The 27,346-nt window shown below is 47.7% G+C and overlaps 1 long non-coding RNA gene across 1 annotated transcript in view; it reads right to left on the reverse strand.

Moving 5' to 3' along the window:
* LOC148685768 (uncharacterized) overlaps window positions 1-24,444 on the reverse strand; it is a 77,623-nt gene extending 53,179 nt beyond the window's left edge. The window contains exon 1 of the long non-coding RNA XR_015950074.1: window positions 24,249-24,444. This is a non-coding gene — a long non-coding RNA (uncharacterized LOC148685768). The remainder of the gene's footprint in view (window positions 1-24,248) is intronic.
* Window positions 24,445-27,346: the final 2,902 nt, after the last annotated feature.

Consider the following 27,346-nt stretch of genomic DNA (forward strand, 5'->3'; position numbering starts at 1 on the left):
TGACTGATAATAGACACACTCATGTCAATACAGGAACATTCTTCTCATGGGAACTTGTAGCTCTCGCGTTCTTCACTTCAGCAAATAGGTGAGGGGAAACATCCCCTGACGAAGGTGCAGACGTCACTGGCACTTGTAGCAAGTGGGTTTGCTAATTATCATCAATGATGGCTTACCATCATGACAGCGACTCCTTCTTTGGAATCAATAAGTGATTCCAAAGGATGATCAGATAAAGGATGATCAGAATAATAATCCTCTGAATGCCAATTACTGGGAATCACAAGTAGAAGGAGGGTTACTATAGTCACGTCCCACTTATTGATTTATTAATTCACAAAAATATTTATAGACCGCTGATTCATAAAGAAAACATCAAAGTGGTTCACAACAAATGTACCCCAAACCACATAGTGAAACTCACATTAAAAAGTCAAAATCAGAAATAAGATAACTACCATGGAAAAATGTATTCTTAATTGTCTGCATAAGCCTGACAGAACAGAAAAGTTTTCAGCAGGTCTTTTAAAGTTGGAACAGAAGAAGGCCACTGAATCTCCGTTGACACGAGTGTCCCACAGGACTGAGGCCGTGACACAAAAGGTTCAGTTCCTTCTGGTTGTCAAATGAGCCTCACCAACTTGGGGAACAACCAACGACCCCTCTGGCAGGTGATCTCAGTGGTCGATCTGGAATATAAGGGCCCAGGGCCTGAGCCCTGTTTGTGGGATGAATGGCCACTGTGAGAACAGGGTGTTGGGCTGAATGGGCCTTCAGCCTTATCCATCAGATTCTTCTTACTTTCTGAAGTGATATTCAGCCTTCTATTTTCGTTCTTTAGCAATTGGATTTCAGAACCTCATTAGCATGAATATTATGTCCATGTCCAAAGGGTGAAATATTATGCAGCAATAATAAGCTGACCGGTGAGACACAACCGGAGGCCTTCTTCAACTGCCCCAGATGCAACAAAACATGTCTCTCCTGTATCCATCCCCTCACCCTCACAGCCACAGCAGGCGCTGCAACCTTCCAAACGTTTGACCTCACCCCAAAAGGCGCACTTCTCCATTTTCTCCCAAGACCGATGGGAGTTAATAATAAGTATTTATAGGTGACCTCTAAATGGGAACCATCAAGATCCAATGAAGCAAAGTGTATGCTCAAGAGGGGGAAAATCCCCATGGAGCCAGGGACTTATTTGTGGATATTGCTGATGACGTTCCTGCTGCTAAAGAGGCAAACTGATTTTTTAAAGGCTTGTCTCTTTGGCAGAGGGACTTGTTGGGATTGAAACAACAAAGGAAGCTCGAGACTTATTTTATTTCACAATTTGCCTACAGGTGTTCAAATAAGAACGCAAAAAGATGGGTCCTGATCTGCGTACCTCATTGCATGTGGCCCTACTAGAATATTCTTACAAAAGCCCGATGCCTGCCCCTCTCTCTGCCAAGCAGTGGCAAGAGGATGGAAGACACGGCAGAGACTGCCATGCTTTGAGAAATATGGTTTATTCACCCCTTTACACCTTCGCTTTGCATGGAGAGGGTCCAGATCTTATGGCATAGTCATTACAAGAGGCAGCAGCATAAACTGCCTGCAGTCAGCACACTCCAAAGATGGATCTCTTCCTCCTCCCAGAAACCCCTCGCCTTCCCCCAGAGCAGTTACCCTGGCAACCTTCCCTGTTCCCTGTTCCCAGTCTCACCTGGGGCAAGAAGTTCTCTTGTCTTGTTAACGACCCTCAGTGGCTCTCTATTGTTCCCTTAATGGCCCAAGCTTGGCCAGGCTGTCCAAGAATTCTCTCGCAGCTTATATTTCTCCCTTCATACCACAAATAATTTTTTAGTTTTACCCACATCTATAACACCATCAAGAACTCTCAGCTGAAACAGCACTGGCTTGCCATGTTCCTAGCAGCAACTGATGCTCGTGTACAGTTTAGGGGGCCCCAATTATGCATCACAAACAACGGCAACACGAGTGGACACTGACTTGGGTAAAACAAAATTTAAAAAATCCTTCCAGTAGCACCTTAGAGACCAACTAAGTTTGTTATTGGTATGAGCTTTCATTTGCATGCACACGTCTTCAGAAACAGAAGTCACCAGACCCTTATATATAGTGAGAGGGTGGGGAGGGGTATTACTCAGAAGGGTGGTGGGAATGGGTGATTGGCTGATAGGTGTGGTGAACCTGTTGACGACTGTTGACGACTGAATTGGTCTTCCAGGAAAAAGCAAGGGGTGAGATGGCTAAAAATAGCTTTATCATGTATAATGAGATAAGAATCCAATGTCTCTATTTAGACCAGGTCTCTCCATGGTTTTAAGTTTAGTAATAAGTTGCAATTCAGCAACTTCTCTTTCCAGTCTATTTCTGAAGTTCTTTTCCAATAAGACAGCTACTTTGAGATCTTGTATAGAATGTCCTGGGAGATTGAAGTGTTCTCCTACTGGTTTCTCTGTTTTGTGATTCTTGATGTTGGGTAAAGCTTGCATTAGTTAATATAAATTTATACAGTAGGTGCAAATTTAGAAATAATTGCTCTGATTTAAATAGGAATGCAATATATTTCCCCATAAGCGGAAGACCTTCTGTGTGCTCCCCCAGTCTGCGATTCAGGCACAATCTGTGGACGAGCAGGTTCACTGCTGCTCTCCCATCTTAGGGTTCCTTATCTTTAATCTGGACTTGGGATGGACAGCCCTTCAAACAGAGGAGTGGCCTTGGTGAAATAGCATATGCATGGCAAGCCTTATACATTTCTCTGATTCCACATATTTTATTTTATTCATTTGTTTAATTGCTATACAGTGGTGCCTCACTTAACGAATGCCCTGCTTAACGAAATTTCCGCTTAACGAAAGGATTTTTCGAGCGGAGGTTGCCTCGCTAGACGAATTCGTTTTATGAAAAGTTTGTCTAGCGAATCACGGTTTCCCATAGGAATGCATTGAAATTCAATTAATGCGTTCCTATGGGCAAAAAATAATAAAAAAAAAAAATTAAATGCATTCCTATGGGATTCGCTAGACGAATTTTTCGTTATAAGAAAAGACCTGTGGAACGAATTAAATTCGTCTAGCGAGGCACCACTGAATTATGGTGCTGGAGGAGACTCTTGAGAGTCCCATGGACTGCAAGAAGATCAATCCCAGGGGTTCCCAAACTAAGGCCAGGGGGCCGGATGCGGCCCAATCACCTTCTAAATCCGGCCCACGGGCGGTCCGGGAATCAGCATGTTTTTACATGAGTAGAATGTGTCCTTTTATTTAAAAAACATCTCTGGGTTATTTGTGGGGCATAGGAATTCGTTCATTCCCCCCAAAATAGTCCGGCCCCCCACAGGTTTTGAGGGACAGTGGACTGGCCCGCTGTTGAAAAAGTTTGCTGACCCCGATCAAACCTATCCATTGTGAAGGAAATCAGCCCTGAGTGCTCACTGGAAGGTCAGATCCTGAAGCTGAGGCTCCAATACTTTGGCCACCTCATGAGAAGAGAAGACTCCCCGAAAAAGACCCTGATGTTGGGAAAGATTGAGGGCACTAGGAGAAGGGGACGACAGAGGACGAGATGGTTGGACAGTGTTCTCAAAGCTACGAACATGAGTTTGACCAAACTGCGGGAGGCAGTGGAAGACAGGAGTGCCTGGCGTGCTTTGGTCCATGGGGTCACGAAGAGTTGGACACGACTAAACCACTAAACAACAACAACAACAGGTCAAAACCAGCACTTTGATTTGTTCCAAGAAACCAATTAGCCAGTGCAGTTGGGCCAGGATTGGTGGCAATCTGTGCTCAAGCCATCTTGCCCCAGTGAGCAACTTGGCTGCTGAATTCTGCACCAACTGAAGTTTCCAAACCCCCTTCAGATGCAGCCTCACGTATAACATGTTGTAGTAATCTAACCTAGAAGTTACCAGAGCCCAGATAACAGAAGATAGGCTATCTCTGCCCAGCCAAAGTTGGTAGCAGGCACTCCATGCCACTGAGGCCACCTGCTGGCTCCTCGGATCACGGCAAAAAATGTGCTTTGTGCATTGGCACAATGCTTGGCAATGCTGCGGCCTATTGAAAAAGCTGGGCCTTGTTGCTGCCAAAGGACTGTTTTCAGTTGGTTGGTGTGGAATTTTGTGATGTCATCTGGCGGTGCAGCTTTGGAGGTGGCAGCGTGTGATCTGCCTTTCTATTGGATGCTGCTGGAGTCTTCAGACCTTCTGGTGGTGACGTCTAATTTGGGCGCCACTTTTTTGTATTTAATCATTATTTTAGGTGTGAAAGGTGTGGTTTTTTGGAATTTGTTTTATGCCAGATCCCTCCGATGGGCATGGAACGTTGTGGCCAAATTCGTTACATTATGGTTCAGCAGTTATGGAGAAAGGCTGTGACCTCCGCGTGTGCAATGCCTACAGTTGTACCGTATATATATATAGATGGTATTATTAAAAACCTCTCGTTCAAAACGTGCTACCTCCAGAGTCCATGGAAACGAAATGATCTGTTGTCTGCCTTGTTCACAGCCACAACTTGTTCTCTTTAAAGTACAAGGGGTTTGACCTATATTTTCTGCTGCCAAATGTTGGAGGGTAAGACCTGAGCAGACCACCACTTAAACTTTATACATTGAAGTTGGAAATGTTCGTGCTAAGGCGAATGAGGGGTGAAGAATGATCTGTGTAGCTGTATTTATAGAACCAAGTGAATAGAAGTTGACCTTTCCACCATGCTATTTGCCATTTTGAAAAAGTCTTCTGTAGGTACCGCTGATATGATTGCATCTTTCCAATTCAGTTCACATTGGGAAGATTGTTCCAGTGTCCTATGAGCCTCAGTCTAGGTATGTTGTAGCTGCTGGGGGTGGCAGCACAGTTTGCCCTGAAAAATGAAATCCAAAATGATCGTGGAAGCTTCCCTTCAGCCAAGATGCCTGAGAACTTTCGAGAGAAGCCCAAGCGGTTGTGTGAATCGTCTTGCAGGCGCCACTCCATCTTAATGTCTGGCTTCCCAATCTTCCTCATGAATGCCTTATCCTACAGAGTTTGTAAACTGTACATTTAATACAATGTGAAATAAAAGGGTGATGTTTCTAACCTGAAAGTGGCTTTCTAGGCAACCAACAGCCAAGAAGATTCCCAAGGGGGAGATCTGGTGACCAACACTTTAAAATATAAACAGCGAGTAAGTGAAGGAGTGAAATGCGTAAGGAACTGATAGATAAGGGGCAAAAGGGGGGGGATGCAGAAACTCAGCAAAAGGGGGCATATGACTCAGTTTTCAGAAGACAAGAGAAGGCTGTTTGGAGGAAGGAATTTCATATCAGCCCTGCGCCACCCACACCTGGTAACAAACTACGGTGATAAGCATCATGAGAACACCAAATAAAATGGAGCAATTTAAGAAACAATAGCCAGTTGGAAGTTATATCTGAAGAAATGGCAGCAGATCAAAGGAAAAGAAGAAACCCAACACAAGAACTAGTAAGCTGGGAGGAAAATAACGATTAGCAACTAGAAAATTTGTATTTAAGGGTACATTTACACAAACCTGCTTTCATCAGCTGCAGGGAATGGTTTGAGAAACATAAGCGCACACCATTGTCCTTCGCTTCCCTTTTCCCTGCCCCAAGGTAAATGTTGCCCCAATATAAACATTTGCTGAGCCCAGGTCCCCTGTGCTTTGCCTCCGGGCACTGCCAAGACTAGCTTCCCATAGCGGGAGAGAGCTCAAGTAGTCGGCACTGATGGCAAATACGCTGTTGCGAAGTATATGGGGCATGAAAAATACCACAACTGCAATGCTTGGGGGCATTCTAGCGGTTCCCTCATTGCAAGAAGTGAAGTTACAGGGAACCAGGCAGGGGGTCTTCTCGGTAGTGGCACCATCCCTGTGGAACAGCCTCTTATCAGGTGTCAAGGAGATTAAAAACTACACAACTTTGAGAAGACAGCCCTGTATTGGAAAGTTTTTAGTGTTTGGCGTTTTGTTATGTTTTTATATGTGTTGGAAGCCACCCAGATGGGTGGGGTAGAGGAGGAGGAGGAGGAGGAGGAGGAGGAGGAGGAGGAGGAGGAGGAGGAGGAGGAGGAATGACAAAGACATGTACATAAGAAAATACCCTCCAGCATTTCTCCGATGAAAAGAGTGATGTCCCATTCCATAATGATAATTTTATTATTTATACCCCACACATCTTACTGGGTTGCCCCAGCCACTCTGGGCAGCTTCCAATATATATAAAAACCGTATATCAAACAAACAAACATTCTTTGGCGGAGGCCATGACTTTTTCAAGTGGTAGGATGTTGCTTTGAAGGTATTGTGCAGTCTCAATAGTCCTGGAGATGAGTCAGAGTAAAGAGAGCCCATGAAGCAACAGACTAAATCAGGACCCATGAGGCTAGGTGATATGACCACCTTAGGCAGCAGGATCCACAGGGGCAGCAGATCCCCATGTAGATCTCTAGTCTGCCCTTGTTTCTGACGTAGATCTTCACTCACCCCTTTTCCCCTGGTGGGTGGGTAGGTGGGGGAATGCCGCTTGCTGGTTCGTCTCAGGTGCCCAAATGTCTTGGGCCACCCCTGGACTTAATGCTCAGAGGTCATTACTTGGCAGTGAATATTAGCCTTAGATTATCCCTGACTTAAAGCACCTGTTCTCTTGTAGCAAACCGCAGGTTCCAGAGTGCGCAGCTGTGCTCTGGCTTTCTTGAGGAGAATGTGGCTCCTATTTACCCAGCATGCTGCACTCCTTAGAAATACCTGGCCGTAAATGAGGGGAAGGGGAAGCTTCCGGGTGCTTTGGGTTTTCCAAAATCCAGGTTCCCAGAACGGAAACGAGGCATATGAGTGTTTTGGAGGACTGCTGTAGTTTGGCTGCTGAGCGCCTGACGTTGTGGCCCCACGCAGCCCTTGGGAACTCCAGAAGATGTCCCATGCGCCAAATGTCAGAGTCAGCACATTCAAAAAAAAAAAAAGGAAAATGCAATGATAATAAGAAGGTGGTGATAACAACAACAACAACAACAACAACAACAACAACAACAACAACAACAAAGACAAGAGTAAGACATTCAGTGAAAAAAAGACAGCAATCGCTCTTCCTGATCGGTGCGATTTCTTCCCTACCTGCACCCCCCCTTCCCCTCTTTCTTCTTTCAGCCAGACGACAGGCAATCATTTACATGAGGCTCTCCATTATACGACGAAATAACAGTGCAGTTTTCATTAACAAAAGAGACTGCCTCTCTCCTCTTGGTTTGTGTTGTCAAGATACTTTAGCTGAAATATACAGCGATTTCCAACACTTACCCTGCTTGTCACACTGAGAGTGAAATAATGGCTGACATTAGGAAGATTATTTCTCTGCAATAAAATTACCTTTCACAACATATTTCTATCTAAGTGGAAATGATAGAAATCATAGATTCTATTTTCAAATGGAGGGACGGGGTGGAGTAAAGGGAGAAGAGAATGAAAGCAACAGGATTTCTCCCTCCACCCCACCTCCCCAGAGCCAGTCAGGAAGGCAGCGCAGGAAAACACAGGTCTGCCTGCCAACAGATGCCTAAATGGAACGCCGTGGATTTGCCAAAAAATAAAGAGGAAGACCAAAAATGCTTTGATAACGGGAATAATAGATTCAAAAGAGTGGCTCCCCTTTCACACACAGGGCAAGCTTAAGGTTTTGTGGGGCGCAAAGTGGGATTTGGGAGAGGGGCGGGGGATCTGCCTTAACAGGCAATCTGTTGCAAAACTGACCTTATCAGAAGCTAGGAAAGTCTTCTGCAGGTGTCAAACCACCTGACATCTGAAATTATACCTGCATAGCTTTTGCTGCTTAAGGCCTGGGATAGGGATGGACAGGTGGCAAATTTGATTCAGTACGCATTTAAAGGCGAACCTACCTCATCTCCACTTTTTGAAACAAAACATAGTCACCCTCGGAAATTCCCCCAATTTTTTCCATGCAGTTATCCAGCCAAGTACAAAAACGCATATGCTAGGGTAAAGTGGGCCTAAAAATACATACAGTTGATGACCATTTTGCAGGGTTTTTTGTTTTGTTTTGTTCCCAGCCCCTGTATGCATCAACGCAGTGCATCATAGGGTTACCATATTTTGGAGATCAGAGGACACATTTGCCGATTTCTACTTTTAACTATGGATCGCTGTGACGACTCTACCCGTGAAAATTACGACATGCTCTGGAAAAAGAGGATATATGGCAACTCTTATGCCCTGCCCTGTTACACCTTGCCCCCACCCCCATTCCACCCTTTTTGTGACATATTTTGTGACATTTTCAGTTTTTCCCGGGCTCAGCGCTGTTCATGTGTGCACAATCACACATCTTTGGGATGCGTGTTAATCGGTCATGGCCTGTGCATTAGTGATGACCACCAGCCTTCTAAAATGTGAGTTGAGCTTGCTTTTGGGTTTTCCTAAATAACAGAGGTATGTTTGTCAAGGAATCCATGTTGGCTGTGGCTCTCTATCCAACGAGCCTGGCACCAGTCATGAATGAAACGGCCCTCATTTCAAAACTAATCTTTAGTCAGACCAATGTCTGGATCAGACCGAGCACACATCTTGCCCAGCATTCAGTTCCCCAAATGCATCTTGGGAAGCCCATGAAACAAGGCACAAAGGGAGTAGTCTATTCCTCCCCAGAAACAGGTACCCAGAGGCATGCTTCCACCTGATCCTAGAGATGGATCATGGTTAGTAGCCATTGATGGACCTCTTTTTCTCCACGAAATCTGTCTGATCCTCCTTTAAAGGATCAGTTCCAGTATTACGAGAGGCAGAGGAAAAGGTTTCTTTCCATTTTCTCCTTACCATGCATAATTCTAGAAACTCTCTATCAAAATGCCTCCCTTTAGTCATCTTTTTTTTTTAAACCAACGAGAAAAACAACTCCCCATATTTTTGCTTTTCTTCGCAGGGAAAGGGCTCCAGTATCTTGCGTCATTTTTGGTTGCCCTATTTCAGTCTGGGACCACAAGTAAAACTGCATTGGGATTGGTATTGGTTAGCCTCTGGTGAGTTTCCTTGACGAACCACAGCAATTCCACCAGTGTTGCCATGTACCCTACTTTACAGAGGCAGTCCTCTATCTCAAAGGCTACCAGAGAGGGTAAACAACCCAAAGAAAGGAAAGCAGCAAGAGGGGGTTTAAATTAGCCCACCAACCATTTGCACCCGGACAGCGGGATGTGCAGGCACACGGGGCACTGAATCTCAGGTCCCCTCTCACCCCGTATGGTGAGATGTATTTCTATTTAAGCTGTGCAACTATTTCCAACTTGCATCTATAAAGATTAATTCGCGGGTGCACATTTCATTCATCCTTTCCCTTCCCCCTCATTTTTAAGAATGGCACAAGCGGCTGCCGTAAACACTTGTGCACGCACCTCCAGACTAGCATTCTGGAGAACAGAATCTCTTCTGCCCCCCTCCAAGAGTCTTTTGCATAAACGAAGACCAAATAGTCTTGGGAAATCACCTCTACACACACACACACACACACACACACACACACACACACACACCAGCCAGTCCCCAGGCATCCTTTTGTAGTTTAGGGGGAAATGGTTCTTTGCTCTGCTCAAATCTGACCACATTGCTGGCATTTTTCTGCAGCGCTGCGCTTTCGCTCCAATGTCTGGGCATCGTAAGAAGGCACAGTGTGTTAAAACTGCACAACCCCACACCTCGGGGAAGAGATAGGGACCCTACCTGCTCCCTCCCCAGCCACTGTTCCAAGTTCTCATAGTGTTAACTGTCCTCTCTTTAAATCCCTTCAGTTCTGCCTGCCACCGAGGGCGACCCAGATCACATTAGATTCCCAAAGCAAAGGGAACAGTTCTCATCTATCCGTCACCAAGGAGGCAGACAGGACCGGGGAACAACAAGGCATTTGTACCTGAGGAGGAGGACACTCCTGGGAAACAAACAGATGAGCCACCCCACGAATCCGAGCTATTCTCCCGAGGTAAACAGAACTGCATGAGAAACACACAAATTATCAGGGACATCTCGGTAATTCTCCCTTGCTTCAAGCTGCTGGTGAGGTGGGCTCGGGGTCTGAAACACTACATTGTCCCAGGGGTCGAGCGTGTGAGAATGTTAACCCTTGAAAAATAATGAGGATGTTGGGGGAAGGCAGGGGGAGAGCGTGGGGTGTGTGTGAGAGGAGGCAGGCCCCAGCCTTGCAGAGACCTGCCGTTCATTTCACAACCACCACAACATGCTGAGCAAGTCCTTTCCCAAACCACATGGCATTATGCCCAAAGGCAGAGGCATGCTTAACACACACACACACACACACACACACACACACACACACACACACACACCACCACCACCACCACCATCATCATCATCATCACAGGAGTTCCCCTGCTGCATCTCCGTGAGAATCACGGGCCTGCATGTGTCACAATCCCGTTTTATCAATGGAAATTGGTGGGTTGCTTTGAGTATTATGTCCCAAATAGTAGGCATGTTTTCCCATGCACCGTGGTACCTCTGGTTAAGAACTTAATTTGTTCCAGAGGTCCGTTCTTAACCTGAAACTGTTCTTAACCTGAAGCACCACCTTAGCTAATGGGGCCTTCTGCTGCTGCCGCGCCACCGGAGCATGATTTCTGTTCTCATCCTGAAGCAAAGTTCTTAACCTGAGGTACTATTTCTGGGTTAGCAGAGTTTGTAACCTGAAGCGTTTGTAACCTGAAGCTTTTGTAACCTGAGGTACCACTGTAACATGAATAACACCAAGGTTGCAGGTTTGATCCTCATATGGGACAACTGCATATTCCTGCATTGCAGGGGGTTGGACTAGATGACCCTCGTGGTCCCTTCCAACTCTACAATTCCATGATTCTAAGTGCGCCTCCAACTACCCCAGTTTAATTCAAAATTAAAATTGCTCAATTGTCTCATTTCAAGTGCTACTCAGGCTGCGTTCACATGGCAGATTAATATATTTTCACAGTGTTTTCCCAATTGCTTATTTACACGTTATACAGTCGTACCTCCACTTACGTATCCCTCCAGTTACGTAATTTCGGGATACATAAGCAACAAACCTGGAAGTATATTTCTGGGTTTTTGCCGCGCGCGCATGCACAGAAGGTTGCGAAAACCTCCGGTTGCGAAAACCTCGGAATCCTTCCGGACCTCCGGAACGGATCCCGTCCGCAACTGGAGGTACCACTGTATTTGAGCTTTCACACAATGTAAAAGCCACTTCTGGAACAATGGTAGAACTATAGTTAGTGCATGTTTAGCACTCATTTCCATCTTACTTGCAAATGGATTTTTTTCTGGGAGCGAAATGCTCACTACTGTATTCTTATTTTTAAATTTGCATACAGCCCTTCATCCGTAGATCTCAGGACAGTTCACAACATAAAAACACAAGGTAAAAACACAAAATGCATAATAAAAACAAGAACGAACAAGCAAGTAAACAAACAAACAAACAAACAAAAAACCCCAAAAACCTCCACTCCCACCCTCTACCACAAACACATTTTAAACCTTGCACTATATTCCACTATAGTTCCAGAAGCGGCTTTTACATCATGTGAAAGTTCAAATAGAGTGAGGAACTTAACAAAAGTCATGACAATTGAATAAATTGCTGTGTGAATGCAGCCTCAGCACGTCAAAGCAACGCTGTGTCTTGAGGTTCTTTACAGAAGGCACTGCCAGGCATAATGTTGGGGAAAATAATAATAATAATAATAATTTATTATTTGTACCCTGCCCATCCGGCTCGGTTTCCCCAGCCTCTCTGGGCGGCATCCAACAAAGATTAAAATACATTAAAATGCCACACATTAAAAACTTCCCTAAACAGGGCTGCCTTCAGGGGTGGGCAGAAATAAACATATAAAATGACATTTTAGAAAAAACAAATGCACTTTATAGTTAGCACTAAAATGATGCATTCCTAAAATTAAATACAATTAGCAAAATGGTCTAATTGTGTCCTTTGGTATGAAGTTCTTCATTCTGATCTGTGAGTGAAAAAACTATACACAACATAGAATCATAGAATCATAGAGTTGGAAGAGACCACAAGGGCCATCCAGTCCAACCCCCTGCCAAGACCGAATCAAGCACAAGTATGCTTTCTGCCTGTTGCTTTCATTGATAAATGAACTGCCTGAGCAGTACATGTGGGACTGCAGATCTTCCACAGGCAAACCTTTGAAAAATGTATAATTGTTGGCATCCCTCAAGGGACACCGAAGTGCTCCTCCAAAGATGAAGCAAAACTGCTGAAGAATCACAGCGCCTGCTGTGGCTGCAGAGACCAGTAACCCTCATAATGGCTGCCTCCCACATTGCTTTTGCTGTATTAGCAGCACCAAAGGGACCTCTCCAGGGCACAATCCTGGGCAGTGTGTGTGGAAGTCCTGGGTTGCCCAGAGGACAAGACCCCCCCCCCGGCCTTGCCGGACTGGTCGAAATAAAAGCAGAGCAATGTGTTTGGCACCAGCTTGGCTGCAGGAGTTGCCAGAAGGAGGTGTACAAGATGCCACCCAACTGTCTTAGGGAGTCCACTCTGGATTTGTGTAGGGTTTACTCCTTAGCCTTTTCTTCTCCTGAAGATATTCCGCAATCAGAGTTTTCCTTCCCAGGTTGATGAGCCCCACTTGCCCCTCACTTCCCTCTACAGCACATGCAGAAACCACCTTCTTGACCACCAAGTCAAGCTCAACCCACCAGCTGTGAACTTTGGGGTGAGGATTCTAAGAGCTTTCTGGACAAGAGCATTTAAGACAAGGTGGCTGACTGGCTTCATTCTTTTCTGAAGCAAGGGGGGGGACCGCTTGCCATTGCTTCAGTACTTGGCTTCCAGCAGAAGGTAGTTTTCTAAGTGGGAATATAATGCCTCATTGGGGGGAAAAACAACCACTACATCACAAAACAGTGTTCCAGGCTGGAATAGAATGCACAATAGGAGTGGCTCTACATCATGTAACACCATTCCCAGAGGGTATTGGTTCCAAATGCTGTGAGCCTCCTCCAGGAAGCCAAAAAAGCAAAGCAAATGAAACCCTCAGCTACCTATCTAGAATTGCTCCAATGTCTTTATCCTGGCAATATGTTGACTGTTAACTGTTTACACGGTACAAATTTAAGATTATGAAGCCTGTGATGGAATGCAGATGTGGAGGGAAATATTCATGCACAAAGAACCATGAGCTCATACTTGCATAGCTGCCAAGTCTCCCGTATTCCCCGGGAGAATACACTTCTGGTGTGGCGGCCATTTTGGAACAGGTCAGAGCAGCATCAAAAGTAGCTTCTGAGCATGCTCCGCCCAGTTCCAAAATGGCGACAGCGCTACTTCCGGTCTGCTACTTCCGGTCCAGTCCCTTATTTCTCAGGCCGGAACTTGGCAGCTATGTCATACTTGAAATAAATGGTTGGTTGTTGTGAAGAAATGGAATGGGCAGCCCAGTTTTCCCTAGCTGTCCAATGCTTAGTTTGAAATATGGATTACAAAGTAGAGTTCATTCAGCTGGTTTTGGTGACAGTCATGAATTCAATGAAATCAATGGACTTTCCCCCTGTGAATTCCAATGGATATGTTCTATGTCTCAGCTGGTGATATTGTACTATATAATAAAATTATGAGGCTGTCGTCATGCTGTAGTTCCTGTGGCAACCAACAGGCAGCCACAGAAACTCTAGCATGAAGACAGATTCACGTGTGAGCACACACGCAGTATGGGTGGCAGCCAGCCAGGTCAGCTGTTTAAAAGTGAGAGCCACTTCAGAGTGTGGTTCAACAAACCACTCTCTGAAGTGCCTCTCCCCCACCCAATAAACATCAGTGCCGTGGCAATTAACAAAGTTGGGAGGTGCTTCAGAGAGCGGTTTGCCAAACCAATCTATGAAGGGTCTCCCACCCACCTTTAAAAAGGGGTGGGATGGAGTAAACTGTGAAGGGAAGTGGGCTTGGGGCAAGTAGGGAGGGTTTGGGTGAGCTGGGAAGGGATGGGGTACAGCAAACTGTGTGAGGTGAGGTGAGCTGTGATTGGGAGGTTTGTGGGGTTGCCAGACTCAATAGAGGACAGGACTTCTGTGCCTTTAATTGCCCTGCTCTCTTTTGAGTCTGGAAACCTTAAAGAGAAACCAGCAGACCTTTTGTTTAATTTTCAAGCAAAGGGTCTGCTGGTTTCTCTTTAAGGTTTCCAGACTCACAAGAGAGCTGGGCAATTAAAGGCACAGAAGTCCTGTCCTCTATTGAGTCTGGCAACCCTAGAGGTTTGGGAAGGCCGTGAGGGGATAGGGGATGGGTAGGCTGTCGAGAGAGTGATTTGTTCAGGTGTAAATGGAGGATAGGTTGTGGGGAAAGTGAGACTGGCAGGTAGGCAGTACTGGAGACCAGAGTGGCAGCCCCTAGTCTGAGATATTTTGTTCAAGTTACCGGGACGGAACTTGATCTTGTAAATATGAAGGATTTTATTAAAATTTTATGCAATAAATATCATGTTATTGGTTTCACATCTTCATCTCTTTTTTCCTTTTTCCTTTTGCTATATGAATCTCTAAATAGTTTACACTGATGATTCTAGCTTGCTAGCCTATCATATCATTCAATTTATGAGGTCAGTTTCCATGACTTTTGAAGCAATTTGCAACATCAAATTGCTGAATGTACCCCTGGTGAAAATAACCTCCCACCACCTTGCAATTAACAGAATGTTCAGGTCAGTTCCATAATTCCATTTTGTACTCCCATTACCATTTAGTATAAAAGTAGAGCAGTTTCTGCAGGAGTAGAAACAAGAGCATATTTCCTGCCACTGCTCTCAGGAATGGTGGTGACTTCTGTGCTCGTTAGATACCACTTGCATTTCAATAGACAATAATCCAGGGAGACCAGGTGGCACTTTAGCTTTTTGTTTTCTGAAGGTTAAAAAGCAAAACTATTTCATAGGTTGTAGTCAAAACAAAGTAAAACATAAATCCTTCCAGTAGCACCTTAGAGACCAACTAAGTTTGTCATTGGTATGAGCTTTCATAGGTTGTAGGTTAAGGCTGCAGTCTTCGAACCTTTCTTTTGAGGAATATTCCATTGAAATTCCATTCCAGGATCAGAGTGCACAATACAGTTTGGCTTGGCCCAGGCCCGGCTCTACGTAGACCCCCGGTGGCGCAGGGCACCATGGCGCCGGCCCGCCAGGAGGGCGCCGCGAGCTGCGCCCTCTGGCAGGCCGGCCCGCCGGTCCGCCGGTCCTCTGCGCAGCTGCGCGTGGCGCCCACCTGCCCACCGCGCTGGGAAACGGGGCGGGAGGGCGCCGGAGAGATCGCGCTGTGCCTGCCCGCCCGCCCGCCGCGCAGCAGCGCCGCGCCCACCCGCCCACCGCGCTGGGAAACGGGGTGGAAGGGCGCCGGAGAGATCCGGCGCACCATGGCAACAGGGGCGCTTAAGACGGCGCTGGCTTGGCCTCATTTTCACTGAGTTTTGGGAAACATGTAGAATCATAGCACTGATAGGGATCTCGAAAACTCCTCGTCCAACCACCACCCAGTGCAGGAAATCCACTACTACTGTACAAGTTTTGCCCAGTCTTTTGGAACATATTCCTTGCAGCCCCACCCAAATCTTATGTAGTCAGAAGTGATTCCTGCTGAGAATTTCTGTATAGGGTTAGAGACTGTCACTTAGAGTGGCCGTGTGCCCTATTTTACAGAGCACGGTCCTCTCTTTCAGCAGTGGCTAGCTTGCGGCCCTCTGGAAGCTGTCGGACACGGTGACCACATCTTAGCTACCCCCGTTCTCTGTCTGAAGGGTTGTCCTGTCCAAATCTGGTTTAATGCTAAAGATCTATAACAGCAAGTGTGGGTCTTGCAGTTGCCCATCCACAGTTAGCAGCACATGCACAGCAGACTGAGAAGGCCCACTGGCCGCAGTCTTCCCGATTAGGGTACTATGTATTGCATATGTCAGAGGGCCTGGTATGGCTACTCTAGAGTAACGACTCCAGCATGGTCTTTTAAGGTTTTTATTAAGTGCTGATTATTTACAGTGTTCAGAGCAGTAAAAATGCATCCTTAAGGTGAGGTGTCTGAACTCCCGAATGGCGATTGGCGCGTTTTCTTCCAGCACCACAGCTTTGGCAGACCCAACCTCTTCCCCCTACGTTTGCGTCGCAATTCGGGAGTTGGGGGAATTGGCCTCCCCCCTGTGCGTCCAACTTCCTGTCCCACCTGCGGCCTGGGCTCCACAACCTTGCCTGAGCCTCGGACACCACTTCCTGACTCTCCGCTGGAGGCAGAGCTCTCCTTACTCTCTCCCGCGCTTGGGGATGGGCTGGAACTTAAGATGGGAGGGACTTCCCTGTATCCCTCGTCCCTCACATCCATCCCCCTCCCAGGCTCCTCTCCCCCCCTTCCTAGTGGCTCTCCGCTTGCTGGGGACGAGTGAAACCCCAAGAAGTCTGTGGCATCCGAGCCTGTGGGTGTAAAAATTTCCCCCCAATCCTGCGATCTTTCTCCTTCCCCCTGAGAAGACGGGAATCCCAAGAAGTCAGTGGCGTCAGAGCTGGTGGGAGTAAAAATGTTCTGCCAGTCCTCTCCTGCCTCTGACGTCGTTGACCTCGGTGAAACCCACACCTCTTCTTCCGTGTCCTCAAATTCCGCTTCCCATCTCCATGGAGAGCTGCTGCCTGCTATCCCTTCCTCCTGCCCCTCCCCCTCTCCCTCCCTTTCCATGTGCCAGGGCTTGGGCCTGTGGGGGAACAGGGCGTGGAACTCTTCCACTAAAAATTCCTCAGGTACTTCTGTGGCCGGTATCCACTCATTGTGGGACGGCGGAGTGTCCTCCCATGCTATCAGGTACTCCAGTCCTCTCACCCCTCTCCTTGAGTCTAAAATCTCAGTTGCCTCATTGAGCTGTCGGGCGTCTCCCGTCTCCCCCCCTCCCTCTGGAGGCTGATCGCTGTCCCTGAACCTGGTACTTTCCCTGTACGGCGACAGCAGCGATCTATGAAACACTGGGTGCACTCTCATGTCCTCCGGCAGTGCTAGCCTGAAGGCTACCGGGTTGACCTGTTGCGTGACCGTGAAGGGGCCCAGCCTCCTGGGTGCTAACTTCTTGCATCGCCCCCTGGTGGGAAGACCTTCCGAGGATAACCAAACCTTGTCCCCCACCCTGATGACCTCTCCCGGTCGCCTGTGGCGATCTGCCCCCTTCTTGTACGCTTCCTTGGCCCTCTCCAAGTGTTCTCTGAGCTGCTGGTGCACCGTCTCCAGGTCCTCTGCCCAATCCTCTGCCTGTGGGCCCTCTTCCTCCTCCTCCCCCTCCCTCTCCGGGAAAGATCTGAGGTCGCGCCCGTAGTTGGCCTTAAAGGGCGACACCCCTGTGGAGACGTGCACCGCATTGTTGTAGGCAAATTCTGCCAGTGGCAGGCGATCCACCCAGTCCGTTTGTCTCTGGCTGACGTAACATCTCAGGTACTGCTGCAGAATGGCGTTGACCCGCTCCGCCTGTCCATTGGTTTGCGGGTGCCTAGCCGTCGACAAGCTGACCTCCACCTGCAGGAGGTTCATGAGCCGCCGCCAGAACCTGGAAACAAATTGGCGGCCACGATCCGAAATAACCCTTAAAGGCAATCCATGCAGTCTGAATACGTGGTCAACAAACAGTTTGGCCGTCTCTTCTGCCAAGACCGCCCTGGCACACGGTATAAAATGGCACATTTTGGACATGAGGTCCACCACCACCAACACTGCGGTCTTGCCCCTGGACGACGGCAGGTCTGTGATGAAGTCCATGGACACTACTTCCCACGGCCTGTGCGGTGTGGCTAAGGGCTCCAGCAAACCTGCTGGTGGCGCTCTGACCACCTTTGCTCGCTGGCAGGTGTCACATCCCCTTACATAATCCCGAACATCCTCCCGCACCCCTGGCCACCAGAAGTGTCTCATGACTAGGTGAGTGGTTTTGTCCCTTCCAAAATGACCCGCCGTTGGGTTGTCGTGCATCTGCTTGAGGGCCTTACCTCTCAGCTGTTTGGTTGGCAGGTACAGGGCTCCCTTGTAAAAAAGCAAACCCCTCCTTTCCTCAAAGTCTTTGGCCTGCTCCCCCCCCTCTCAGTTCTCTGAAGATGCGGGTGGCAAATTCATCAGCTGCTGTCAGTGCTGTGAGTTCTGCCTCGCTCACCACTGCTGCTCCGCAGGACCATGCTGATGGGGGGAAAATATGCCTGGGTGCCGGTGGCAACTCCTCCTCCATGTACTCTGGCTTGCGGGAGAGGGCATCCGCCCTGACATTCTGCTCTCCCGGGATGTAGTGGATGGAGAAGTTGAAGTTCGAGAAGAACTCTGCCCACCGTATCTGCCGCTGGTTGAGCACCCTGGCAGTTCTCCAGAACTCCAGGTTCTTGTGGTCTGTGCACACCTGGATGGGGTGCTTGGCGCCCACCAGGAAGTGTCGCCAGTGCTGGAACGCAGCGTGGATCGCGAGAAGTTCCCTGTCAAACACTGTGTAGTTGCGTTCCGGCTGGGTCAGCTTCCTGGTGAAGAAGGCACAGGGTCTCCACTCTCTGTTGGCGTCCAGTTGCAACAGAATCGCTCCCAGAGCCTTGTCCGAAGCATCTGTCTCCAGGCGTAGGGGCGCATCCTGCACCACGTGGAACAGGTGCTGGTCTGAAGCGAATACCCTCTTGAGGCTTTCGAACGCTGCTTGCGCCTCTGGTGTCCACCGGAACTTCTGCTTGCCTCTCAGGCAGTCGGTGATAGGAGCCGTGACGCGAGAGAAGTTCTTGATGAACTTCCTGTAGAAGTTCGCGAAGCCTAGTAGGCGTTGGGCATCTTTGCGCGTCCTGGGGCTGTGCCAGTCCAGGATGGCCTGCACCTTGTCCTTGTCCATCGCCAGCCCCTTGTCTGACAGCTTGTAGCCTAGGAAGTCCACTTCTTTGGTGTGAAACTTGCACTTCTCCAGCTTCACATACAGGTGGTTGTCCTTCAGGCGCTGCAACACCTCCCTGACATCCTTCACATGCTGCACTGGGTCATTGGAGTAGATAAGGATGTCATCCAGAAAGACCAAGCAGTTCTTGAAGAGGAGGGACCCCAGGACGTGGTGCATGAAGGCCTGGAAGCATGCTGAGCCCCCTTGCAACCCGAAGGGCATCACCAGATATTCAAAAGAGCCCAGAGGCGTGAACATCGTGGTTTTCCATTCATCACCCTCCCGGATCCTAATCAAGTTGTACGCCCCTCTTAGGTCGAGCTTGGTGAAGATCTTGCCCCTGCGTGCCGCTGTCAGGAGATCATCCACTCTGGGCATGGGGAAAGCCACTGGCTCTGTCACCGAATTCAGCCGTCTAAAATCCACCACCAGACGGCGCTGTTGCGTGTCTTTCTTGTCCACCCAGAAGACCGGGCTGCCCCCTGCTGCCTTGCTTTCTCTGATGAACCCCCGCTTGAGGTTCTTGTCGATGAAAGCGCGCAGATCCTCCAGTTCCTGATCTGACATGGCGTACAGCTTGGCTGGGGGTATAGTTGCCCCTGGCACCAGGTTGATCTGGCAGTCAAAAGGCCTGTGTGGGGGTAGGTGGTCGGACTCCGCTTCGCTGAAGACCTCCTGCAGGTCCCAGTACGGCTTGGGTATTGCCTCACCCCCCTTGACGTGCATGGTGGCCACCGTGGCTATCGGAGGCCCCTCCCCTGGTTGGTGCTGCATGCAATGTTCCAGACAAAAGTCCGATCCAAAAGTGATGCATCTCTGGTGCCAACTTATGGAGGGGTCGTGGCGCGTCAGCCAGCTCATGCCCAAGACGATGGGGGGGTCTGAGATGGTTGTGACGTTGAAAGCCAGTGTCTCTGAGTGCCTTCCCACCGTCATTCTCATGGGGGGGGGGGTTTGATGCGTGATGGCCCCTCCCAGCAGCTCTCTGCCGTCAATGGTGGCCACGTGCAGGGGAAAATCCAGCTGCAGAAGTTGGATCTGGTGCTCTTCCGCAAAGTTTCTCGAGAAGAAGTTGGCTGAGGCACCACTGTCAATTAAGGCGAGGACTGTCAGGGGATAGCCATTTGGGAGCGTGAGCGTGACTTCTAGAACCACTCCTGCTCTGGGAGGGGTGGGCTGGCTGTGCTCCTCTCTGTGCGGGTGGGCGGGCGGGGGCTGTTGTCTGCTGACTGTGCCTGGCCGCTCCCCCTTGTCTCCTGCAGCCAGGCTGTCTCGTTTCCCTGCTGTGGTGCTGCGTCAGCTGGGGAAGGTACAACTGTTCCCGCCTTTCCTTGCCACTCTCTGCGATGAGGGCAGTCTCTGACGCGATGCCGGGGGGAGTTGCAGAGAAAGCAATTCCCGCCTCTTCCCTCCTTGCGTCTTGGCGCCGCCGGGGTTTGAAAAGCCCGCGCGCGCGCTCCTCCGATCTCCATCGGTTCCGGCTCTGGGCTTGGCCTGGGCGGGTGTGGGGGCGGGCCCTGGGGTGGGGTTTGGTGATGTGGTCTGTCCTGGGAGCGTGGGAACCAAGGTTTTGCTGCGCGCGTCGCTTGTTTGTCATTCCATCTGGATTCCTGTCTCACCCCCACCGCTAGCGCCGCTTTGCTTAACTCATCCATAGTTCGCGGTTTGGGACCTCTTGCCAGCTCATCCTTAACGTCTGCGTGCAAACCCATGTAGAAGGCTGATTTCACTGGCTCACTTTGCAGATCCCACCCCAGTTTGTGCACCAGCATGGTGAATCTCGCCCAGTAGTCCCTAACTGTCGATTTTCCTTGTGTTAAGTTATGAAGCTCCTCTTTAGTGGCCTCCATTTCACTGTCACTAGCGTACATTATTTTTAAAGCTTCTAGAAATAATTTTGCGTTCTTCATGCAAGGATTTTTTTGCGCGATGAGCGGTCTTACCCATTCTCGGGCGGCCCCCGTCAAATGCTCTATGATAAAGGAGACTCTGTGCGCGTCATCTGGGAATTCTGCTGCATGCAATTCCAGCGCATAATTTATTTCTGTCTCGAATCCTAGGTACTCCCTAGGGTCGCCGCTAAACTTGGTGACTAGGCTCTGTCCCCTTCTCACTTGGACTAGCTGCGGCTGGGGCACCCCCCCACCTCTAGCGGCTTTCTCCTCTTCCAACTTTTTCTGTAGGTCCAAAACCATCACCCTTAGCTGTTTCTCAGTCTCCTCTTTTGTCCTCACCTGGTCCACCAGCTTGTTCAGCTCCTCCTGCGCCCCTCGCGCTTCCTCCTGAGCGGCATGCAATTGCTGCTGTGCGTGCGCTGTGAGGTTCTGCAGCTCCTGCTTCGCTGCTTCGGCCTCCAGCCTCCAATGCTCAGCCTCTTGAGCGCTCATCGCTGCACTCCAAAGTAGCCAAAAAAAGATTAGGGAGTTGCTGTCAGAGGGCCTGGTATGGCTACTCTAGAGTAACGACTCCAGCATGGTCTTTTAAGGTTTTTATTAAGTGCTGATTATTTACAGTGTTCAGAGCAGTAAAAATGCATCCTTAAGGTGAGGTGTCTGAACTCCCGAATGGCGATTGGCGCGTTTTCTTCCAGCACCACAGCTTTGGCAGACCCAACCTCTTCCCCCTACGTTTGCGTCGCAATTCGGGAGTTGGGGGAATTGGCCTCCCCCCTGTGCGTCCAACTTCCTGTCCCACCTGCGGCCTGGGCTCCACAACCTTGCCTGAGCCTCGGACACCACTTCCTGACTCTCCGCTGGAGGCAGAGCTCTCCTTACTCTCTCCCGCGCTTGGGGATGGGCTGGAACTTAAGATGGGAGGGACTTCCCTGTATCCCTCGTCCCTCACAGCATAGTATTGCATCTCTATTTAAACTACAGTAATTAAATATTTATAATTTTTGCGTCGATACTGATCCTTTGGCACATGCTAATCATATGCAGACCTGTGTCCTCTCTTTTTTTAGAGACGCCAGGAAATGAGCCAGAGGCCCTTTGAGTGCAGATCATGTGCTGTGCCACTGAGTTACTAAGCTAAATAGTATAACAATAAAATAATATTTGGAACAAATTACTCCATTATAATTAGGCACAGATAAGTCCTGATAGCTTTATTTGAAAACGAGACCTTGGGCTTACCACAGTATCAGTTCAAACACTTCCCCTAATGCTTTTGATTCTATCCCTTGAGGGGAACAGGGAAATAGCTTTGCTGCACAGCAAAGGTAAACTGCAGGGAGCTAACATTGACTAAGCATATGGCAAAGTGTGCCAACTCTCCGCTTGAGCAGGTACAGGAAGGGACGTCTGCACACTCCGCCAGTAAAATGTGGGCTTCTCCTGCCATGCAGATACTATGAGGAGCATCGCAATAAAGCACGAATCTTTCTCTCTCTTTGTGTTTCAATTCACTGGACACAATCCAATGGAGATTGACATTCATGCCAACTGCATTTGAGTATCACTGCCCTACCGCCTATCTAACCAAGGCTTCTTTGCACCTCTTAAGGTTACGTTTTCCCACCACCATTTTGCAAGTGGGGCATCTTTGTGATTCAAATCCAAATCCGATATAGACTTTGGACATTCCGAGGTCAAATTGGCTTCCTACCACCACCACCTTTGCCTCGTAAGACTGCTCAAGAGACCTGCGCCAGTATCCTTTTTGAGGTGAGGGAACCAGAACCGTACACAGTATTTCAAATGTGGTAGCTTGTGGCCACAGAGAGTGCGATCCATTTCAGAGTTCCATTTCAGATGCACACACCCCACACAGCCACACACCAAGATCTTCCATTCTTGCATGCCTGATATGATAGCCTGCCCAGCCCATCTTCCAATTCCTTGACCCCATCTCTTTTCTTCCTCTTCAGTAGTCTGTGCCTCTTCCTGTGCTTTTGTTACATGACTCCCAGCAGAATTAGCTTCATAAAAACTGTTTGATTAAACAGGCTCTCTCAACAAACAGGAGGTGTGTACAGCAAAACAGGACAAGAGTATTAATCAGAGGGTAGATGTATGTAAACGGGGCACAAAAGCCAACCAGGTTGGTTTGTTTAGTCTTCTTTCACTGTTGTGCATCTTCCTAAATCTGCCTTTCCTGTCTGAGTCAAGGTATTGTGCCCGACGGTATTGTTACCTTCAAAAGCCAAGGTCAGGTTGAGGTAAAGCTCAGAAAAGATGCAAGGGCAGGCAGCTCTATTCTGCGACGGGAACTTTTGCTGCAAGGTATCATCCCGAGGTCACCGGTTTACACCCTCTACGATTTTCGTAAGTCCCTTCATTAAAAATTGAGGTTTCGACCACAGTACAAAACAGATTGGCAAGCTGGCTTGAAATTTCTATCAATAATGGATCAGTTCCTCTATACTGATTTCTTTCCAATATGACCCTTCGTTATTTTTAGCACAAAAGAGAGTGTATCTAAATACACAACTCTGGTGAAGAGAGAGGGCAGAAAGAGATGCCATCACTCAGCTAGACTCAGCTGAACCACCATCTTCCTGAGCTGCAGACTGTCACTGTCAAAGATGGTGCATCTGAACTCCAAATACAGGCAACACATTTCCATTTAAGGAAAAAATAATTCAGATGTTGAGTTACCCTGGGTTGGCTAAGTACCGCCTTCTCCCTCCAGTTGTATTGGACCACAACTCCCACCAGCCTTTGCAGCACACCCTATGGTTGGGGATGATGGGAGTTTGAGTCTAACAACATGCACAGGACAATGGGTCCCCCATCCCTGCCTATCTGCTGAAATATCCACTGAAACAAACGATAAAGGAGAATTTCTGCAATAAATTCATAAAACAGCAATGCATGATCAAAGGGGATTGGCTGAACTTTCACATCCGCTCACAAATCCCTCAGACTTGGACTACACCAAATATCGTCCAGTTTCACTTTTCAAATGAGAATTTATTTATCTCAATATGTTTCAAATATTCCCTGAAAGAGGTTTTCCCTGTCCTGTAATGTGATATTGTTTCCTACACCAACTGCTACTTCTGTTGTTCTGTTCACCTTCTTGTGTTAGTCACATGGATGAGCTCAACCAATCAGGGATTGTGCATTGAAAGAGGTGGCATCACGATGCCATGCAACCAATAAGATTTAGCCATGTGACGGAATTAATAATGGTAAGTCAAGTCAATGGTGAGTGACATCAATCAAAGGAAATGTAAACGATTCACCCACCATTTTCACATGGAATTCGGGGTGGGGGGCTAACCATAAAGGGAGGCATTGTTTGAAACTGCCACAATAAATTGTAAGTACTTTTATAATGAAGGTAGCTTAAACACTGACCTGTAGCGAATGGAATCAAGGAAGCATTCAGACACTGCTCTTCTTGCTCACATGCTCAATTTGGGCACACCTATATTATTTTATCTATTCTATTTTATCTATCTATCTTTATCTATCTATCTATCTTGGCCTTCCTCCCAGCAGAGCCCAGGGTGGCCATGCAACATCACAGTGAGCTGTTCCAAATCTGCTGAAACCAACCATCTTTCAACTACTGAACAATGTTTACATGGGCAATTACAACGTGTGATCTGAGTTACCATAGAATTGCCTGGCAACCACTTTGCAAACCCTTCCACAATTATCCTCTGGCCTTCATGCAAGTGAAACCCACCCCACCCCCCAGCAAATGCGCCAATTGATTTTTTTTCCTGTTGGCATCTTGTCCCTTTGCCACAGATGCCCCCTGCTACAAAGATTTCTATTAATATTTACAACCACAGTGAGAAAATGCCCATACGTTGTATGCTAGAGGAACTTCAGCTGACCTCGAAATCTCCACTTATGCCATTGAATTGAGTTTGCAACGAGGTGATCTATTGAGGCTTGGAATCATTCATAAACCTGGCAGGTGGATCACAGGTAAATTCTAATAGCGAGGGCAGGGTTGCCTCTTGTTTTCTTTATATAATCCTTTGTTGCTTCTCTCTTGTTGCTTGGTTTCTCTCTCCCCCCCCCCAATCCATCTCTTCTTCCTCGTTTGTTCTGCTTCTCCTGTTTGTTTCGGCCCATTGCCTGACCTTTAGGCATGTGCCTTGTTTCAACTTGATGTTACTCTCCCAAGGAAATGTTCTGCTTGTTCCAGATGGGATTTGTGTACCTGAAAAGGGACACTAGGTGAAAGAGTCATTTTCAAGGGTGTAGAAACTCAGGGTTTAGAATTTCTCAGCATGCAAAGTGAGGGTGGGGAGGAGGACATTGATAGTCTTGTTTTGTTACAACTGCCTTCGGAAATCAAAGCGTGTGCAATAAAACAGCCCCGCGATGAAGCATATCCCGGTGCAAATGCGGCCATAGTTAAGCTGAACAGCATTTATTATTAAAAAGATAAAATTTGTATTTTAATTGCTTTTCAACATCAAAACCAGAGCATCACTTAGTGCATTGATGTGGGAATGGTGCACCCAAAATACTAGGCAAAGGTTTAATGCTGCTGTATGGAATATTGTGATGTCATATAAGGTAAAAAGGTAAGGGACCCCTGGACAGTTAAGTCCAGTCAAAGGTGACTGTGGGGTTGCGGTGCTCATCTCACTTTCAGGCCAAGGTAGCTGGCGTTTGTCCACAGACAGCTTTCCGGGTCATGTGGCCGGCATGACTAAACCACGTCTGGTGCAATGGGACACCAAGACGAGTGCCAGAGTTTACAGAAGTGCCGTTTACCTTCCCGCTGGAGCAGTACCTATTTATCTACTTGCACTGGTGTGCTTTCAAACTGCTAGGTTGGCAGGAGCTGGGACAGAGCAACGGGAGCCCACCCTGTTGTGTGGATTCAAACCGCTGACCTTCCAATCAGCAAGCCCAAGAGGCTCAGTGGTTTAGACCACAGAGCTACCCGCGTCGTATATACTAGAATCATAGAGTTGGAAGAGACCACAAGGGCCATCCAGTCCAACCCCCTGCCAAGCAGGAAACACCTCCGCTTTCTTTTCTGTTAGTTCAGTTATTGACTGTTGTGTGACTTTTAACTGTGAGAGCAGCAAGTGTGTTGTGTTATGCTGCCGCCTGCCTCAGAGCCAGTCTGTAAATATTAGTCTCAGATACAAATTCATGTAAATATGTTTCAGTAACATAAGTGTTACCTACCTCTCTTATACATTCAGTCTGACAAGAGCAAGCACAGCAAGCAAAAGTCATATGTTATTTTTCAGACCTTAAAAGCAAGTGTTGCATGGTTTTTCTAGGTGGGGGGAAAGAGAACTTTTTAAAAGGGTCAAACAACCCGGGGCAACTTCCACACAACCCTGTAAAGTATAATTACCACAACTGGCCCAGACTGCCTGTGTTTAGAGACCTCAGACAGAGATGTGCATTCATTTTATCAATAAATGAAAAACTGGACAAATGGGGCCTGATCACTTCAACTTTCATCTGTTATGAAATCAGGGCCATGGATACAAATGAACACAGGGGGGCAACTATGTATGCACTAGGTAAATCCAATGCAGCCTAGTGTTATTTGCCTGGAAAGAAGAACTTGCAGAGCCATTGCCAATGTGTGTAGACAATACTGAGCTACAGTAGATGGACCAATGGTCTGACTTGGTATAAAACAACTTTCTATGTTCCCAGGTTATGCACAACCCTAGCCCCAGAACCCTATTCAGGGAGAGAAAGGAATGAGAGTATATGAAACACCTGTTGCCTACTGCAGGAAGAACCATGCCTCTGCATTGATCAAGCATGGCAAAAATGAAAAATGAAAAAATCCTGGGCCTTCTCCTGGGTCAAGAGGATTTCTTTACACATTTCTTTACATATTTTTTACCACTTTTTCAATTGGTTTTTAAACAAGAACCATGACGTAGGTTCTTGTTTACGTCATGGCTCTTGTATAAAAACCAATTGAAAAAGTGGTAAAAAAAATGTGCATTGAATGTGCTTTAAATGAACAGTGTGGATGTCACCTACGGATCACATCATGTCTCTTCTGTTGCTGTGCCCTCTCTGGCAACCCATCTCTTCCCCAAGCGAAAAGGACTTAACTTTGGGAAGAGAGGCAACGGGAACTAAAGTGATCCCATTGATGCAAGATTGGCCCTGCAGATGGGCCAAAACTCACTGCAATCCCCCCCTTCTGGGTTGGCAACTGCCCCTTTAATTTCCCAGAATGCCCTGGAATAAGGCTAAGTAACGATGTGACATTGTGCCCATGGCATTCTGTGGCAAGCAAAATGGCAGGCCTCAGTTGGGAGCAACCGCTGTAAGCTTTGTGTCCCTTGATATTCGCTGCATGCACATGTGTTGAAACATGATCTGCATGTACCAAGGAAATGATAATAATAATAATAATAATAATAATAATAATAATAATAATAATAATTTATTTATACCCTGCATACCTGGCTGGGTTTCCCCAGCCACTCTGGACGGCTCCC

The sequence above is a fragment of the Zootoca vivipara genome, chromosome 5, assembly GCF_965207765.1.
Source record: "Zootoca vivipara chromosome 5, rZooViv2.hap1.1, whole genome shotgun sequence".
NCBI classification, from domain to species: domain Eukaryota; kingdom Metazoa; phylum Chordata; class Lepidosauria; order Squamata; family Lacertidae; genus Zootoca; species Zootoca vivipara.